Source organism: Talpa europaea (assembly GCF_964194135.1).
Source record: "Talpa europaea genome assembly, chromosome: 3".
Taxonomy (NCBI): Eukaryota; Metazoa; Chordata; class Mammalia; order Eulipotyphla; family Talpidae; genus Talpa; species Talpa europaea.
Window position 1 is genome coordinate 24,459,420 of NC_140069.1, and position 18,810 is coordinate 24,478,229.

Here is an 18,810-nt window from a genome sequence, read left to right on the forward strand (position 1 = left end):
TTCACAGGTTGCATCTTAACCACCTTGCGCCACCAGGGAGGCCCCGAGATGATTTTTTAACTTAATGAAAACATTTCAAGATTTCTTTTCAAGATTTGCATTTCCACAATCTCCAACATTTAGCAAAAAAATATATATATATTATTTTTTCTTACATAAGGAGTCTATAATAATTTTTCTGTCCTGAGATATGGAGATCCAAAAGCCAAAGTAACAGATATCAGACTTATATTTTGAATTATATTGTTATTTTAAACAAAATATGTCACAGAAAAAAATCCATTCAATCCAATAAAATCTTTTTCTTTTAAATAATGAACGCATATACCATGAGGTATGTCAGATACAAGTGAAAAAGTGAATTACGTAAATGAGTTCAAGTATAGAACAATAAGGTAATAATGCTGAAATATCAGTAGTTTAAAATGTCAAGGATTGTTTTCTCACTCACCCAAAGACTACTTCAAGTCCAATTAACTCCTAAGAGAAACAAAATCATAAGTTTGTTCAGCATTCAGGTAGCTTTAAACTCCTGACAACTCTTTATCAACACATTTTCTTTCACTAGCACTTTGGCAGGGTAAAGCATGAACAGGAGAGTAGAATATCAGCAATTAATTCTTCACAAAAATGACACACATGATATCTGCTAGTCTTCACATCTAAACTCATTTCATTGTCCAAAGGAAATCACATGACCTCTCCTCACAGCAAGGAGATGGGGACATGCTATGTTCCTAGTTTCCCAGTGTATCCAAAGATAGAGGTGAATTTTTACTGGAGTGGTCACAATGCCCCTCATCTAACATAAAACAAGCATTTGTTTATCATTTAACAATGGTCTAGTCTGTCAGCACTTTCTTGTTTGTTAACTTAGTGGATGCTCACAAAATTTTATTAGTATATTATACTATACTTCTGCAATTTTGCAAAAATCAATAAACAAAGAAGCAAGTAACAAAACCAAACCTATACCGAAGTCTGTCCCAAAGGTATAGAAAGAATTTAACTCATGAATCTGATCTGAGTTATTTATACACAATCATATTGTTTTTTAATATCCCCACAAACATATACAATCAATTAATACATACTATTTTTATATTTATCATTTATAAAGTCAAGTTGAAGCTAAAACTTTCTTCTTTCTTAAAAGTAATATTTAGGAAAAAATTAAAGTAGTTGGATATCACAATTATCTTATTCACAGGAAATTAAGGAAACTCCATATTTTCATCTAACTTTTTGAGTGCTCTGAACTTGCTCTCTCAGAAGTTATAAACATCTGATTCATTGACTACAAATATTTCTTTTTTGTGTGTTTCATCCATCAATGGCCATAGGAATTAAAAATGGGGCCCAGTTCAGCATAAAATGTGAATCTAGTTACATGAGCCTTTTTTAAAGCTCAATGATAACTAAAGAGTATTCATACCCATTGAATATCTTATCTTAGTGTTTCAATGCAGTTAGGATGATGGTCTTGCAAGAGAGATTATTCAACATGGTCTATAGATTTTATTTTAAGTTGAAAAAGTAGTCTGCAATATGGCAAGGATAATGATTTCTATATACTTTTGAAGGCAGTCAGTAGTTCTATTAAAAGGCCATGGAATGCATTACCCCTTTCTTCCCAAAATGACTATTATAATTAAAGAAAAACCTGAATTGACAATACATTTAGTTTGCATATATTAATATTCACCCATTTTGTCTATTTTGGATATTAAATAAATAAGTATAGGACTCGTGCATATGAAACAAGCTTTTTCTGGGTTGCTGAAATTCTTGAATAAAAGTTCAGCTGATTGTGCTTCTCTTTTTCTATATCAGAATATATCTGGGAGATATGAAGAAGGAAAATCATGAAAAGCTCTCCTCATACAGAAAAAAGCTATTTCTTTAATTCAAAACTTTAGAAGATAACTTATATAAAATATTAATAAAATTAAATATTCAGATTGATTATTTCTTAAGTATTGGTCTTATTTAGTCTTCACATAGAGAAAAATATATGTTCTCTTATATATGGCCTCAAATTCTCAGTAAATATATTTTGAAGAAAAAATTCTTGTAAGCATCATTATTAACATCCAGAGTTATGAAATATATAAAAACAAAAAAGATTTCTTACAGTAATGAATATTTGTAAGGAAGAATATCAAATTTTCAAAATGATCAGATTTAGAAACTTGAAAATTCACCACTGATTGTGAAATTTACACTCAATATTGGGTGCAATGCATAGAATGGAGCCCATATCCTCAATGAAATTGAAAAATTAAGTTTCTCATCATAGACTGCCAAAGATTAAATTAATTAAAATAATGACACAAAATAGAAACATTAAATTATGACATTTTAATAAAACATTATTCAGAACATGTTGATATATAACAAGAAGTAAATCACTGGACTACCCACATTACTAACACTTAGTGTGTTTGAATAGTTACCATGGTTTTTAATCTTCCCAACAACTCTGAAAGTTAGCAGTTATTATCCTCACTTATGGATATTATAAAACTGAGGATCAGAAATGTAGCATTCATTGGAGTTGGTGGTGGAGCAGCTATCTACACTATTTTTAAGTGATTTTAAAGTCCAGGTGTTATAGACAAATGCTCTCCAATTGTCCATCTTGTGTAAGCCAGTCACTTTGAGTATATTTTAGGACATCCTCTTGTTAGTTTTGTTTTTCTTTCTACAAATCTCAAGCTTACTTCCTCTTATCTTTTGATAATTTAAAAAAAATTATTTATAGTTATTGAAATAACATTATTTTATATCCTTGCTAGTGTTTTGATAGTACAGGATTTCCCCCTCCCAGGTATAGTCACCACAGCTCTCCCATGACCAAAGCAATTAGATCCTTGATATGTTTTTCCTTAACATCTTTAATATGTTCAGTCATCAATATATAGCAAATGGCCAAGAATTTACCCTATGTTATGTTCTGAGGATAAAAAGATAATAATGTTGTTCAAAAGTAGCTCCAAATTCTTTGACATTCCTCCCATTAAGAAGTGGAATCTGAGCCTTCCTTGAGGCGCAAGGGGTTAAGCACCGCACTATGAAGCAATCCACAGCCTCTGCAGCACAAGTTCGATCCCAGGCCAGCCAGGGAGAAACCCACATGGAGAGGCAGACCTCTCCTAACTTGCCTTCTGCTCCCCTCAGCAGTGTATTTCAGTCAGTCTGCCTGTTCTATTCCCCGCTCAGTCTCTGGTGCTTCCTCTTACCCCACGCATCTCTGGCCTGTACTCCAGCTCTTGTATGCATAAATAAATAAACCTTTAAAAAATTTTAAAAAAATAAAAATGAAGAAATGGAATCTCTAGCCCTTCTTCTTGAAATTAGGTTCTGCTTAAGCAATAGTGTGACAGAAGTGACTCTGTAACTGTGTGGGCCCACAGTTTAAGAAACTGGGTGCTTCTTTTTGTCTGATATGAGAAATCCCAAGTCACAGATCATGACAGTTCCAACTGAGATCTCAAGTCTCGAGACAGCATCAACCACCAGGTCTGAGATTAATAAAGACACAAAGACTTTGAAATGATTCCAGCCCTGGGCTTTATAACAGTCAACCTCTAGACTGTGAATAACAGTAATAAAACAATGATTGCTGTCTTAAGATACTATGATTTAGGGCAACCTGTAAGGTAGCAAGAAATAAGTGGAAATAATGATTAAAAACAAAAGTCTTACCAAATCTTACCAAGTGTGGGGGTGGGAGGTGGGGGAAACTATTTTATGACCCCAGTACATTTTAGTTGGGAGGAACACTTCTTAGGTCTCATCTACCACTAATAGTGATTTTAATCTTCAAACAACTCTGGAAGTTAGCTGTTACTCAGTATCCTCATTTATGGATACTATTTTGCTGAAGCTCAGAAATGTTAATTAGCAGGCACTGAGATTGGTGGTACAAAACCTGCTTGTTTTGAAACTGCTTTCATACCAGTTTCATTCTCTTAGGTTCTTTTTGCCTTATTCTTTTTGGTTTTCAAAGAAATTCTTACTTAGAAGAGACTTTAAAGTATCTATTGTCTCCAGGTATTTTAATTCTCTCAGGCTAAAATATGATGGACAGGGAAGGAGGTGGGGAATTCTAGGAATGACACCAGGTGCCACTGCACAGGAGGCCATGCCGGTGGAATGTCTTCAGGCTGGACCTCAGCTATCAGTGGGAGGTATGGCACATTCTTCCAGGAGTTTCCAGATATCCCAATACTGATTTCAAATAAGTTTAAGGCATTATTTGTCCTCACAAATAAGTATCTTCCTTACTGTTCTAAAAGGAGATTTGCGCCAGTGAAAAATATAGAAAACAGTATTGTGTGTTGAAATATGATTTCATAAAACTCTGATCAGAAATTCAACGTTTTATTTAATTCCTTTTATAATTTCAGGTTAATGCTTTAATGCCTTAATAGTACACATATATCTAACTAAGATAGCACCCAGATTGCTCTGTTGATTCAAAAGAAAAACAAAGCATATCTATGATTAGCAACTCATTTCCCTGGGAAGTCAAAAAACATTTACTTTTCTAGTGAAATCTAGGTTTTTTTTTTTAAGAGATTGGTTATTATTGTTGCAAAAAATGCAGAAAACAGATTAAATACATGTTTAATTACATTTTAAATTAAATGTAAATATGGTAAATAAAAACAAATTGGTAATTGTAGGTTGTTTCATAATTAAGCTGAAAGCATGTAGATACAAGCCATATTCACATATTCATACAGAAATCACATAAGAGATGAAACTATCTAAAAAAATTCGAAGTAATAGTCTATGTAATTATATTAAATCAGAGAGGTCCTGTTGCTTTGTTCGTGGCTGGGAAAGAGACCTTATACAATACTGAAATGAAACATTATTACCATCTCACTTACTCATTCTTGGAAATGGTTTAGTGATTACTTCAACATAGACATCAGTGGAAAACATTTGACATTTGGCCTAGAAAATCAGACAGTAGACCACAGAGACTTTGATTAAAAAACTTCATGTAATTTTCTCCAATCAGTACTTTGGCCTGTTCTTTTATCAGAGTGAAGGTTGCTCTCATCACCTACAAATTTATACTAAAGCTTTAAACAAACAAGCATGAAACTTTTACATGAAAATTCCCTTTTGAAGGAGTGCTTACTGATGATTAGTTGTGCTGATGATTTGATTCCTTCAGTGTGAAAAAAGCCCGGAATCATGTATGTGTGTGTGTATTCTAGTGACATGTATGCACGTATATGTGTTTGTTTAGCCTTCATCACATAAAGCATTTTTTGGGAAAACTCTACACAGGTGCTATTTATTGCTTGCTAGAGGAAAAAAAAAAAAAGATAGCTTCTTTCACATCATCTGTATGTCAGGAACTATTCTGAAGTCAGAAATCATGCAAGCCACTAGGGTTCTGTATGTTTAACCTCCTATAGTGCAGAGCCATTCCCATTACTGAGAAGAATGAACCCTTAGCGACACAACAATAGAGAACCTGAAATGAACTGCATTGCAGTATCGCCATGAATTAAAGTCTCCATCAGAGGCTGTGGCTCTTGGCATCTGAGAGCAAGGGCTTCCATGAAGTCGAGCAAGGAACTCTGCAGTAATGAGCCATCCTGCTGCCTTTTCTCTTTGAAGACAATTTATATGATGAAACTTGATAATTAACTAATGTCTAACAAACTAAATCCAATATATCTGTCTTCAGGTCACAGGCAGTATCTCTAGTCTCCTGGAATATGCCACCCCATCTACCAGTTCCTTGACAAAGAGACAGTCCCTGCTAATACAGTGTCACAGTAAATTTGCTTATCTCTTAAAAACAATGAGGTTTGCTATAAAATATGTATGCACTATCAAAACATTCATAATAAAATCCTAATAAAATTAGAAAGTTGGAATAAAAGAAAATCAGTGTTCAGCTTATATTTTGAATTAACTGTAATGACTGTAATATGTTATATATGTGGTGACTATTACATATATACACATATGTGTATACACACACATACACACACATGCAAATACTATGCCTAAGCTCAAAATTGCTTTCCCAGGTTCATATTCAGTTTCTAAGGTAAGAAGGCAGCATAATGAAGTAAAAACCAACTTTTCCTAATACAACAACTTTATCTTTCATGGTTTACAAATTGTCATTGCACTTTTATACCCTGGAGAATATGAAATCTACTCAATGATTAGAGACAGTCAAAAAAAAAAATTCCTCCTTAATACTACCTGAAATAGCAAAGTTAAAAAGAAAAACATAGAAGGTGAAAAAAGGAAACACTTGGATCATTTTTCAAAATGTCAATGTTTTATTTAAACCTGCCTGGGGCTGATCTTTGCACTCAATCCATGTACATGGCATGGTATTGGAATTACAACTCTCAAATGGAAAGAAATAAGTACAAGGCAGATTTTGCATCACAAGTTGTGACTATTTCTTGATACATGCTTACAACAGTCATTTATTGGTCCATTGGCCTACGTCCTCATGAAATCAGATTGCATTTTTGGAAATCAGGCAGAGAAATAAAATCTGCTTTCAGAGATGGATATCTTTTGGGAAATACTTTCATTATGTGACTGCTACAAAAGGTATTCTGCTGGAAAAAAGTGATTTGTTCCATGGAAAAAATGAATCTAGAGGAAATTGATATTTAGTTACTCATATCAACCATGCTTATAAAAAAGAGTCTAGTTTTTTTTAATCTTTTAAAAACATTACATTATTGATCTTTTTAGATGCATTTATTTGTAAAATGACATACCACAGGAAGCTTAAAACCTCTTCTTAGAAGTGTTGACTTTTAAATATAAAATGTATTGCTAATAAGTGAGTTAATTCCTTTTATAATTTCAGGTTAATCCATTAATGCTTTAACAGTACACATATATCTAACTAAGATAGCATAACTTTATGTGATGTTCTAAATAAAGTTACGATTACTTTATCAGAATTATAAAGTAAATAATGGCTGGTAGTATATGGCACACTTGTGGAAGATTTAAACCATTTTCTAAAAGATCAACTGATAATAGGACAAGCAGGAAGTTGATATAAATGTCTTTTTACAAAAATCCTATGAATGGGACTATAAGTAATCAGCCAAAACACTGTTTCAGGTGATAGGATCCAGTGTGAGAGATGATCTTACTATATTTGCCAGTCTTTTACCTACCTTTGATATATGTGCCTTGTAAAATCATACATTTAAGTTTATAAGTTCTTAGATCTACAGAAAGCTTTATAATTTATATCATACTTTGCATCTATAACCAAAGGCATAATTTATGAAACCTTACGGTATACAAAGATATCAAATCCTATTCCTTGTTTTGAAATTGCTCAAGTGAAACAAATAGTGTCTGGTATATATATTAGGGTCTCATCAAATGTTTGTTCAATGGTTGAATTGTGAGATTTTTTTTTAAGATTTATTTATTTTATATAAGAACCAGGGCACAGGCCAGTTGCATGGGAGGGTGAGAGGATTCACCAGAGACGGAGCGGGGAACAGAACAGGCAGACTGACAAAATACACTGCTGAGGGGAGCAGCGGGCAAGACAGGAGAGGTCTGCCTCACCATGTGGGACCCTCCCCAGCCAGCTTCACAGTGCGGCCCTCAACCCCTGCGCCACCAAGGGAGGCCCCTTAATTTTATTTTGATCCCTTGTGGGGAGATTAGTTCATGACTGGTAGTTGATCCTGAGGACTCCAGGATATATAAATAAAAAAACACATGATTTTGGAAAGGCTTCCAACATGGAAAATATTCAAGTGTGCTAAAATTTGTGGTAGAAAAAATTGAAGGAAATGATAATTTAGAGTATGCTAAGTTTACTAGAGCTTGGAGAAATCAGTTATTTAACAAGAATTCATGTTTATTTAGTACTTGCCAGGGGCCAGACTCTGAGCATGTTAGGAGTGCAAGGGTAGCAACATACACACAGGCTATAATTGCCATCCTCTCCCTACCTTAGTGGTTACAACTAATTCTGTTTAGGGAATCAGAGAAGGCTTTACAGAGAAAATGACATTTGAGGGGAGTGTCCAGTGAACTGTAAAGAGGGTAGGGGCACATGAGCAGGCAATCCAATGATGACATTCCATGAAACAGAAAACAATAAATGTTTGAGAAGCAGCACTCAGGCCTTGAAAAATAGATGTCTGAGAGGAAGAAACTACACATTATTTAGGATTATTAAGTTTCTGTTGAAAAGGAGCCCCAAAACATAATGATGTAAACAAGATAGAAGCTTATTCCTGTCATGTAACAACGTGAGCATAAGCAATTGAGGAATGATATAGTTCTCTCTTTGTACAGAACAAAACAGGCCCTTTCAAGCTAGTTACTTAGACATCCCTTGCAGATGGTGCAGATGACTTTCATCTCATGTTGCAGGTAGCTGCTTCAGTTCCTGCCATTACATCTGCATTCCAGTCAGTGGAAAGGAAAAAGGGGGAATATGAATGCATACCCTTCCACAGTCTATATACTGTTCATGCTAATTTTTTATTACACCCACACCAAACACCCATATCTTTCAAACTTTCTCTTCAGGACCAGGACAAAACCTTGGGAATTTAGTTTACACTATGGGTCCAGAAAACTGGGAACTGTATGGACTCTTGAATCACTTGCAGATTTCCATAAATTTCACTCTTCTTTCACATCACCTTCTTTAAAGGAATGGAGTGATAACTATGTATAAAGAGAAGATCCTTGGCTGAAAGATGATATCTAAATTAGAATTATTATTCATTATGGGTAAAGGCCTTAATTTTTAGGCCATTATTGTGAACCTGCTCCAGCTTCATCATGGCTTAGGAAAGTGATCCCAGATTGAAAACAACTATTTTTCCCCCATTAAGTATAATCACACTCAGGGGATGTGACCGTAGGAAAGGGAACTTGGAATCCTGTAATACTAGCAGGATGTAGCTCTTAACAAAATCACCTTAACAATAAATATCTACAAGGTGCCTGTCTACTTCATCTGAGGAATATCTCTCTTCTTGCCAGTTTTGCACATCAGGAAAATCACCAGCAAAATTCTAATTTCAGTCTCTTTGTTATTGGAGATTGTATGTGAAAAAGCAGGACACAATGTGGCTTACATATACCAGGGGCTGACAGTGGGGGAAATTCAAACCAGAAGTGATTTGTCTTCTGCCTGAAATGTATGTGAGGCAAAAGTCAGGCTTTGGGACGAAATAGGAAATGCCTTAATGATAGACACATATATTCTTTCAGCGACTGCTTTTGCATGTTTTGAAGTATGAGGTGGGCCTCTAAAAAGAAATTTTATTCCAGTGGGCAGAGCTTAAGGGAGCTGTTTCTAAGCCTAGGCACTGTGTAATACAGTATCTTCCTACCTGTTTTTGTTTTTGTTTTTGTTTTTCATTTTAATAACCCTAAAGAAGAAATGAAATGTAGATTTCCCCAGTTTTCAAACTAAGTAGAAAATCACATTTATATCTATTCTTTAATACAAAAGGAAAGCATTTTTATTTCATATACTTTTCCTTCTACCCAATCTGACTGCCTTATAGAAATATTAAAAACAGATAGATTATATACCAAAAAGGAATGATCTCTTTCCTCTGACTTAAGAAATAGTTACACTTCTGAACTGCATAGAGTCAACATCTTGAGAAGAAGTCAGCTTAAGGTCCAGTTCAGAATAGAAATATCATGTGAGATAAAATTGTATAAATTAGTAACTGGAAAAGTATAAATTGATATCAAATGTTAATTGGTAATAACATAGTTTCAGGGAATCCTCCTAGTACAGAGCCTACCTTTTATATCACTCACTTGATTTTATATTTTTTATTTCTATTCTCTTTGCCCTTATTTTTCCCTATATTGTTCATAAAACATCTACTTTTTCCATTCCTTTTTGTTTTGTTTTATTTGCTTTTCTCATTTATCTTTTCATTTATGAATATCTACTGTATATCACTATTAATGTTTTTCCCAATCTCTCTCTCCCTCTAAAATTGTATCTTCCATGTCTTTCCTCTTCCCCATGTACCACATGACCTCTTTCTCCCAAAACATACACTCACATTCACACATAGAGAATCATACACATCCATTCTCTTGGTGGTATCATGGTTCAGCTGGCATTAGAACAAGGTATACTAGGGATGGCTGAGTCTGGGAGCATAATTACACCTATGAGAGTTGGCCAATAGAGAGTTACAGAAGGCAGGGCAGCTGGAAGAGCAAACTATTTGGGGAGCCCTCAAAACAGACAGTAGTACTCAGAGAATCATGTATAGAATTTGAGAGTAACGTGAACTTAGGAGAATGAGGTAGGCCCTAGAAAGACATGGCTGTCAAGGGATTCAACACTAGGAAACACATGTGGAACCCGACCACAGGGAATACATCATTCTCCATATTATCAGCTGGGAAAGTGTCAGTAAAGGACTCCAACTTTAGAGAAATCCAGGTCTCAGACAGAGACCAATTCAAACACAGAAAAAGATGAGAGAGAACCAGGTACATAAATTGGATTGTCAGGCACCTGGGTCCCAACTATTCTGCCCATTTTGTCCAAGTTGTTTGCTTTCTTGTACCTCTGAGCCTGAGCATTGTAAGAATCTGAGTCATGGGTGGAAGTTAAGTGTTTACTGTGCAGGGATCAAAAGGGGGCTTTATCAGAGCGGTGCCCAACAGCACATCTCTCATCTCTATTTGTATCCTTGCTGTTTTCTATTCTCAGGGCATATCAACTTGTTGCTTCAGTAGTAGAAGATGGAATTTGAATTAATATCTGACAAGAAAGAGAAGTTTCTTACAAAAGGATATTTTTAAAAGGGCATGATATGTCTTTTAATTGCCAAATTCTTGAAAACCACTGTGGCCCAAATTTCATATAGAAGCCATTTTTCATAAAGCATCAAATTTTATCTTTCTAAGATTTACAAGTTGACAGTGATGAATAAACAACAACTTGATCTGTGTGGACACAGGGATTTAGTGTGGCTTGTGAAACTCACTTGTGAGTTGAATTAATATATGCAATACACTTTGAGCAAAAAACACTGCTAAGTCTTTCAATGTTAGAAACATCTGTTCTCGCCAAGTGTCTAACTGCCCTCTTTGCATCACTTTGACCCAGTAAATACATGCAGACAAAGAATGCACAGGAGTTGAACTGAGGGTATCAGCCTCTTCTATTTCCAAAATTTCCCCAGCTATCATCCATTCAATACACCCAGTCACAGAACCCAGGTCATCATTTCCCCTGGCTCTTTGACTCCTGTGGGACCTAAAACCTGGTTCCTGACTTTTAGTTCAAGTCTCAAGTTCATTTATGCACTAAACTGGTCCAACTTTGACCAGAATGCCTTGGTTTCTCTTAGTCATACTTTGCAAATTTGGGAAAGAGACATTTCCAGACTTTTTGGCCTGGCCTCTTTGGTATGAACCTCCTATTTCTCACTTTCTTCCTGTCAGCCTTGACACCCAAATTTTTTTAAATAAATTTGTGCCTTTAATCATAGTAATATGATATTGCTTTATAAAAAGTCTCTCTGTGTTTGAGAGCACAGTAATAATTAGAAGAAAAAAATTCTAAAGGAAGAGAATAGAAAAGGACAACTAAAAGCAATCGTTACTTTCTGCAAAAAACAAGTAACACTCTATATTCTTAAGATATGATAATGTGAGGAGTACAATCCATATACATGCAATGTCATTAAATACTATATAAATACATATAATTTGGTAATGTTGAATTTTGCTCTTTACTATTGAGAATACAAATGGTATAGCCCCTTGAGAAAACACTGTTATTAAGTTAAACATATACCAACTATAAAACTCAATACTCCCCCTCCTAGGTATTTACCCCATATGGAACATAGGTCCATACAAAGATGTATATGCAAAGATTCACAGAAGCTTTTTCACAATAGTCCCAAACTAGAAAAAACTGAAATAGCCACCAATTAAATGAATGGATAAAAATATCGCTTGTATCCATACAATAGAATACTACTTAGCAATAAAAAGCAATAAGCTGTTGATACATGCAACAACACAGTGGATATCAACATTACTTTGTTAAGGAAAGAAGTCACATATGAAAGGCTTCATTCCATATGACCATTTACATGACATTCTTAAAATATTAGCTCACTTAAAATTTTAGTGCATGGAGCTTTTGATAACAATTTTTTTTAAAAGAATTAAAGACAGTAAAACATTATATGAGTATTCATTAAGGTCAAAATATGTGTGAAACCAATCCAATAGACATTACATCCCAAATACGTTTGAATCCATGAAACAGAATGTTAGAAATGGAAGAGGTGCCCATTACTAACATTTTAAAATTCAGGAAATAACTATATAAATATCTACAGATTTACTTACAGCCTTATATTGTAAATATTCATATTTACAGACTTTGCTTGACAATTTTATAGAATAGTTTTCACACAAGAAATAATTATGCTAATGGAAATTGTGCTTGGATTCAATAAATTTTGGTTCTATTTCAAGATGAATAACAGCATTAACATTTATACCTCAGTGGCCTCACCTGTAAAATGGTGGTGAAATGCTTATGCGAAATAGATGGCAATGAAAACAATATGATTTCATTAGAGGCATTCTGACAACATTTTGTAATTTTATAAGGCAAGTGACCTATTTAAGATATGTATTAGAAAATCAGCTAAGATTTCTTCTAACTTCACGAGTCTATTTTGGAAGTAGATATAAATTCTTAATTATGCATACTTGTGAATTCTGATATTATTAAGAAAATCAAAATTCATTGATATAAGTAGAAAAGTATATTGTGTGTATGCATATTAGTATACATATGTTATACTTTAATTTGCAATTGATACACTAGGTGAATTTAAAGATAGGCTTGCATTTAATACACACATTAATTTATAACCAGAGTTCCTAGAATTAAGCAGGAGAGGGAAGTCATCCTAGCACTTAACATGGAGGATGGAAAAGAAAAAAATTCTGGGATATGATGTGCTACCACCTTCTGAGCCACAAACTTTCAATAGATAAATTTGCTTTCACTAAATTACATTTAATTCTTGGGAAACCTCTACCTAGATTTTTTTTTTAATATTCTTAAACAGTACTGGTCTGTGCTTCCTCTTACTTCTTCATATCATAATACAGTGAAACACAGAAATACAGAAACAACCCATATTGCATTCTTTCCCCTAATAGATTAGGAACATGAGACTGAAGTTTATTAAATAGTTACTTTTTTGCCAAGCACTCATCTAAGCATTTTGCATGCATCATCTTATTTAATCCCACTACAGTGTCCATGAAGTGGGCATTACCATCATTTTACAGCTGAGTAAACTGAGGTTTCAAGAGGTTAATAACATTTTCAAGGTCAGACAGCTGTTAAGGGGCAGAGCCAGGTCTAAAATGCAGGCAAATTCAACTCCATCCTTAAAATTATATACACATCAATGGTTCTCAAAGGGTGGTCTGGACACCAGCAGCATCAGCATCCTGAGGAAACTTGTTACAAATACAAATCATTGGATGCCATGATGGAACTACTTAATCAAAACCTCAGGGTAGGTAGGAACCTACCTATATTTTAACAAACATTTAGAATAAATCTATGCTCAAATTTGAGAAACACTGAATTATATATGTCCTCCATAACAGTAATGTATTTAACATCCTTAAACAATGCACGTTCAAAAGACTCCGGAATGACTTAACTGGTGGACTTCTTGGCTAAATAAACTAAAAATATAACACCATTAGCATACATTCTTTAAAGAATGGAGGTGAAGAAGCTTCTTGGAATCCAACTGAAAGTTAGACTTGTGCACATTATTTTATTCATTTATGGTATGAAATGCCAACCATTTCTCCAAGAGGAAATAGATTTGTTATCCATAACTTATGGGAAACCTAAGTATTCATCACTCCCTGATTGATTTGCCTTCAGTTGGGGCTGAAAAAACAGTTAACTGTTGGCAAAGGTGATTCACAATTGCCCTAGTTGCTTAAATGCTTGTCATTATGATAATTCCACATGATAAGGGATGGGGGTGGCAGAAAAATTTTAACTGTTAGAGAAAGCTGCAAGATGAGGTGGAAAATACTTTCTTCCACACAAAAGTAAGATTTGACTTTCCTTGATCGGCATGTGTGCTTCTGCACTGCCCATCACCCACCACCTGAAAATCAGAGTCTAGCCAATACATTGTAAATAAACCTACATTAATCTAGGGAATTCCATGCCGATGAAGTGGCTTGCAGGAGCCAGTGTTGTGTTACGCATTTCAGAAAATAAGAGTGAGAGAGAAAACTAGAGCACAGTTTTAGTGAAAACATGCTTCTTAATTCATATTAACTGTCTATTAGGATTGTGCTTACTGATGTGAAAGGTTTGGAAAAACTATGTGAGATATCACATTAAAACAGGAAACAGATGGTGCTTAACTGGGTATGCAGGTGAGGAAGCAGGAGCTTCCTCATTTGGCTGTGGGATGCAAGACAAGAACAGCAGCGACCTGTTTGTTCTTTAGTCCGAGTCCGAGGAAAATATCAGTATGTTTGTGAATTATTGTTCATCATGTTTAAGATGTACTAATTCACTTACATAGAATCTAACATGATAACAAGAATATGATCTGACCATGAATTCAGTGAATTGTGGTTTATTCTTGCTATTACAATTATTGCTGAATATCAAAACTGTTCCTTCTGATGTTAATATAGAGCATACTAGATTATAAAGCATGAAAGACTCAGTGCAGATTTAACCATTTGCAAGTCAGGTTAACACTGGAATAAACAAAAATAATTTATAGAATGTACTAAAACTGAAATACAGGGAAATTTATGATAGGCAGTCTCACGATAATAAAAACCCAAGATTAATTAATATAAAAATTCTAGTGGTCATATTTCTCTAAGTAGAAATAACTGTAATTTTATTTCATTGATTGAACCTCCAACTGGGTCCTGAGTAAAGTCAATATGAGAATGAAAGGCACCTTTAGTCCAGAGGAAAATAGGACATGATCTCAGCAGCTTCAGAATGAAAACCATTGAATTAGATGCTATGTGCATGCAGACACATGCAGGCAAACACACACACACAAACACACACACACACACAAATACAAACCAGATACCTTTAATGATATTTATTATTGCTTCCCGAGAATGGGAAATTTGAAAGAAAAATAAATGGGACTTTAAAAAAATCTGTCTAAACTATTTTGGGATATAGTACAATGACTAATGTATTGAGTCTCATTTTCAAAAAATCAACAATTTGTGTTCATTTCATTAATTCTTAAAATATTGATATATCAGAAGAAAAAAGAATTCTTTTATAGAAACTGTAACCAAGATATTAAATTACTGAACCAAAATCAATCATTTGTGACATTTTCCACTCACAGAGAAATCACACTAGAGGCAAAAGTTTCGATAATTAAAAAAACGATAATCTTAGCTTTTTCAAGCACGTTTCTTATAGGTACTAAACAAATGTCTAAATTGTTGAGGGTACAGCCTTTGCTTCCTACTTCATCTTCATATCTCTGCAACACATTGCCTCTTGCACCCTAGCTGCTCAATAAATGTTGGATAGACTGAATGGGGTCGTTTTCTAATGAACCTTAGCTGAGTCTAGTACATTTAAAATATAATGTTTCTGAATGAATAGAGAAGCTCACTCTTTGTGTACTACAGGCAGTCATTTGAGGCTTACAAACACTATCTCAGGGACCTGGTGGTTCTCCTTTCATCTCCTCTAATGATGTTGAATTACACTGCTTTTCCAGACTTTTGACTAGTGGAAGATGCAAATGCATTTTCTGTAGTTAAGATGACTTGGGATGCATTTGTGGGACCTGGCTCATTGTGAGCAGTTGGCTGGTATTGCAGAAGTAGCCACCCAAAGTAAAACACAAAAATATCCAGGTTTTTGTAAATGTAAAGATAAGGTAGGTCTCTGCTTCTTTAGATAACAGAATAGCATATTTTAGCAATCATTTGTTTTTTAACTCTCACATTTTTGTATACTTTCCTAAAAGTCACCCTTTATAAAAATTTCAAGTTCCAAATGCAGTAAAAAATGAGATTTAAAATGACATTTAACCTTGCATAATAATTGTAACAAACACTATTCTCACGCACTCCCACCTCCCATTCTCCTAAGAAGCTAAATACCTTTCCTATTCTACTCTAAGAGATATGATGTCTTATGAATAAATGGGATTTAACAACCTGTTGAACAGCATTTCTAACTTGTATTGTTGAAGTTCATGCTGTTGGAGTTGGGTCTGAAACTATTCTGAAACCAGTATTTTTAGGAATTCTATTTATTTATTTATTTATTTATTTATTTTTGTGCTTAATGACTGAAGGCGGCTGATTTTTTGGTAAGAACTTACATCTTTTTTATAAAACAGACTATAGTGAAAAATGAAAACATCATCAACAGTGTTACTTTATCTTTGGTTACTATAGGTTTCTGGAGTGAAATCCTCTTCTGTAAATATATCTGTCAAAATTATTAGAAAATGTCAGCCATATTGGGCATTTTGGATTTAGTTTAACTTTGAAAAATTGAAAAAACAAATCTCTACAAATCAATGATGTCCATGGACTTAGCAAATTGATAGGTTAATTGGATTCAGTGGTTCAAATAATACTTTCTGTGTAAGCATTCCTATGTTCATTGCAGTGCTATTTATAATAAGCAAGCTATGGATACAACCTAAGAATCAAAAGACAGATGAGTATATTAGGAAGGTGTGGGGGGTGTGTGTGTGTATATATATATATATATATATATATATATAAAAATAAATAAAATGGAATACTACTCAGCTATAAAAAAGATGAACACTTGCCATGTGACAGCATATATAGAACTGGAGGTGATTATGCTAATCAAGATAAGTCAAAAGGAGAAAGACAAATGCTGGATGGTACCACTTATATGAGTAATATAGAGATAAAACCAAACCAATAAAAAAACCTAAAAGTCTGACTGTAGAATTGAAACTACTAGAGAAATAGGGGGGAGCAAAGTAGGGAGAGGTCACAATGGGTTATGGTAGAGGACTATGAGTGCCTTGGTGCTGGGTGTTGCCTGTTAACATACACTTGAAGGGTGTGATCCTATACCTTATATCATATGCAGTGTTGTAAACCAATGTTATATCAATTTTTTTTAAGATTTTATTTATTTATATGAGAACCAGGGTATAGGCCAGATGCGCGGGAGGGTGAGAGAATTCACCAGAGACAGAGCAGGGAACAGAATAGGCAGACTGATGAAACACACGGCTGAGGGGAGCAGCGGGCGCAAAAGGAGAGGTCTGAGTGCCTTGTGGGACCCTCGCCAGCAGGCCAGGATCAAACCAGGGCTGTAGAAGCTGGGGACAGCTTCACAGTGTGGCGCTCAACCAACTGTACAACCAGGGAAGACCTCATTTTTTTTTTTAAAGTACTTTCTAAAGATGGAGATTGGGGCCTCCCCTGGTGGCGCAGCGGTTGAGCGCTTGGCTGCAAGGCTGCCCGCAGCCTCTGCAGCGCCGGTTTGTTCCCCAGCTGACAGCGAGGGTCCCACAAAAAAATAAATAAATAAAGAGGGAGATTGGGTCCCATTAAGAAATGTGAAATGAATGAACTTGTGTCTGAACAGAGGAACCCACAAACTGTATAATGTCCAGATTTATCCAGAGGTAATTTGTTCATTTGGAACAACATAATTGTGGAATATATGTTACTTGAATGTAACAAGTTAAAGTTGTGTCCTACTTTATTTAAAAAAGCTGAGTAATTTCAATTTTTTTTTTCAAAATAGAAACATGTTGACAAGAACATCTATTTTTAGTTATGCCTAGAGATAGGAAAAAGATAGATATTATTAACTTTCTAAGGGGTTTATTTAATTTAAATGGATTTTTTCTTTTTAAAAAATTTTCTTGTGGAGAAAGATGATAGTTAGCTAGATGGATTTGTAAAACTACAAATATTTAAAGCACATTGTTTGCTAGTTGTATAAGTATTTACCCTCCAAGAATATGAGCAATTTAAGATAAGAGAAGCTGTTCTATTTGTGTTTCCAGGGAGATACTCAAAATAGTTAACCAACAATAATGGTGTGGTCACTAACCCCACAGAGCTGAAGGCTGAATTCGAGGGAAGTGTACGAGGTGAAGAAACAATGCTTGGGTGGGTGGGGTACTGAGGACAAGATTTTAGCATGAATATAATTTTCATACTGATTGAAAATCAGCGTGTCTCTCTTCAGTGCTCATGATATATAGTCATACTCAATAGCTTTGTGTGAATAAAAACATAATAAATTTATTCCACACTCACCAATTAAAACTGGGAAGAGTATTCTGTGTGAGATTAGAAATACAGTCAGGTTTAAAAATATTGCTGTGGATAATTCACAAAGGAAACAGCGTACAGTACATATATACACAGAGACACACAGCATCCTTTTTTAAAATGAGTTTGGAAAAAAAGAACAATTATGCACCAATGATACCGACATCTTTCATTTTTGTAGTGTGTTATCTAACTAAAAGCATTCACCAAAAAAACTATCTGTAATGCTGGGCAAGGTAAAGCTAAAATGGTTAAAAAGTTGTCTCATTTCAGTCGTCTCTATTATCATAGACCTGATTTACATGCTTGGTGTGATCCAAGAGGAAGAAGAGAAAATGCCTAATAACCTGAGCCAAAATGAATTCCAAAATGTGAAATTTCCTAACACCTTAAGTTTGGAGCAGA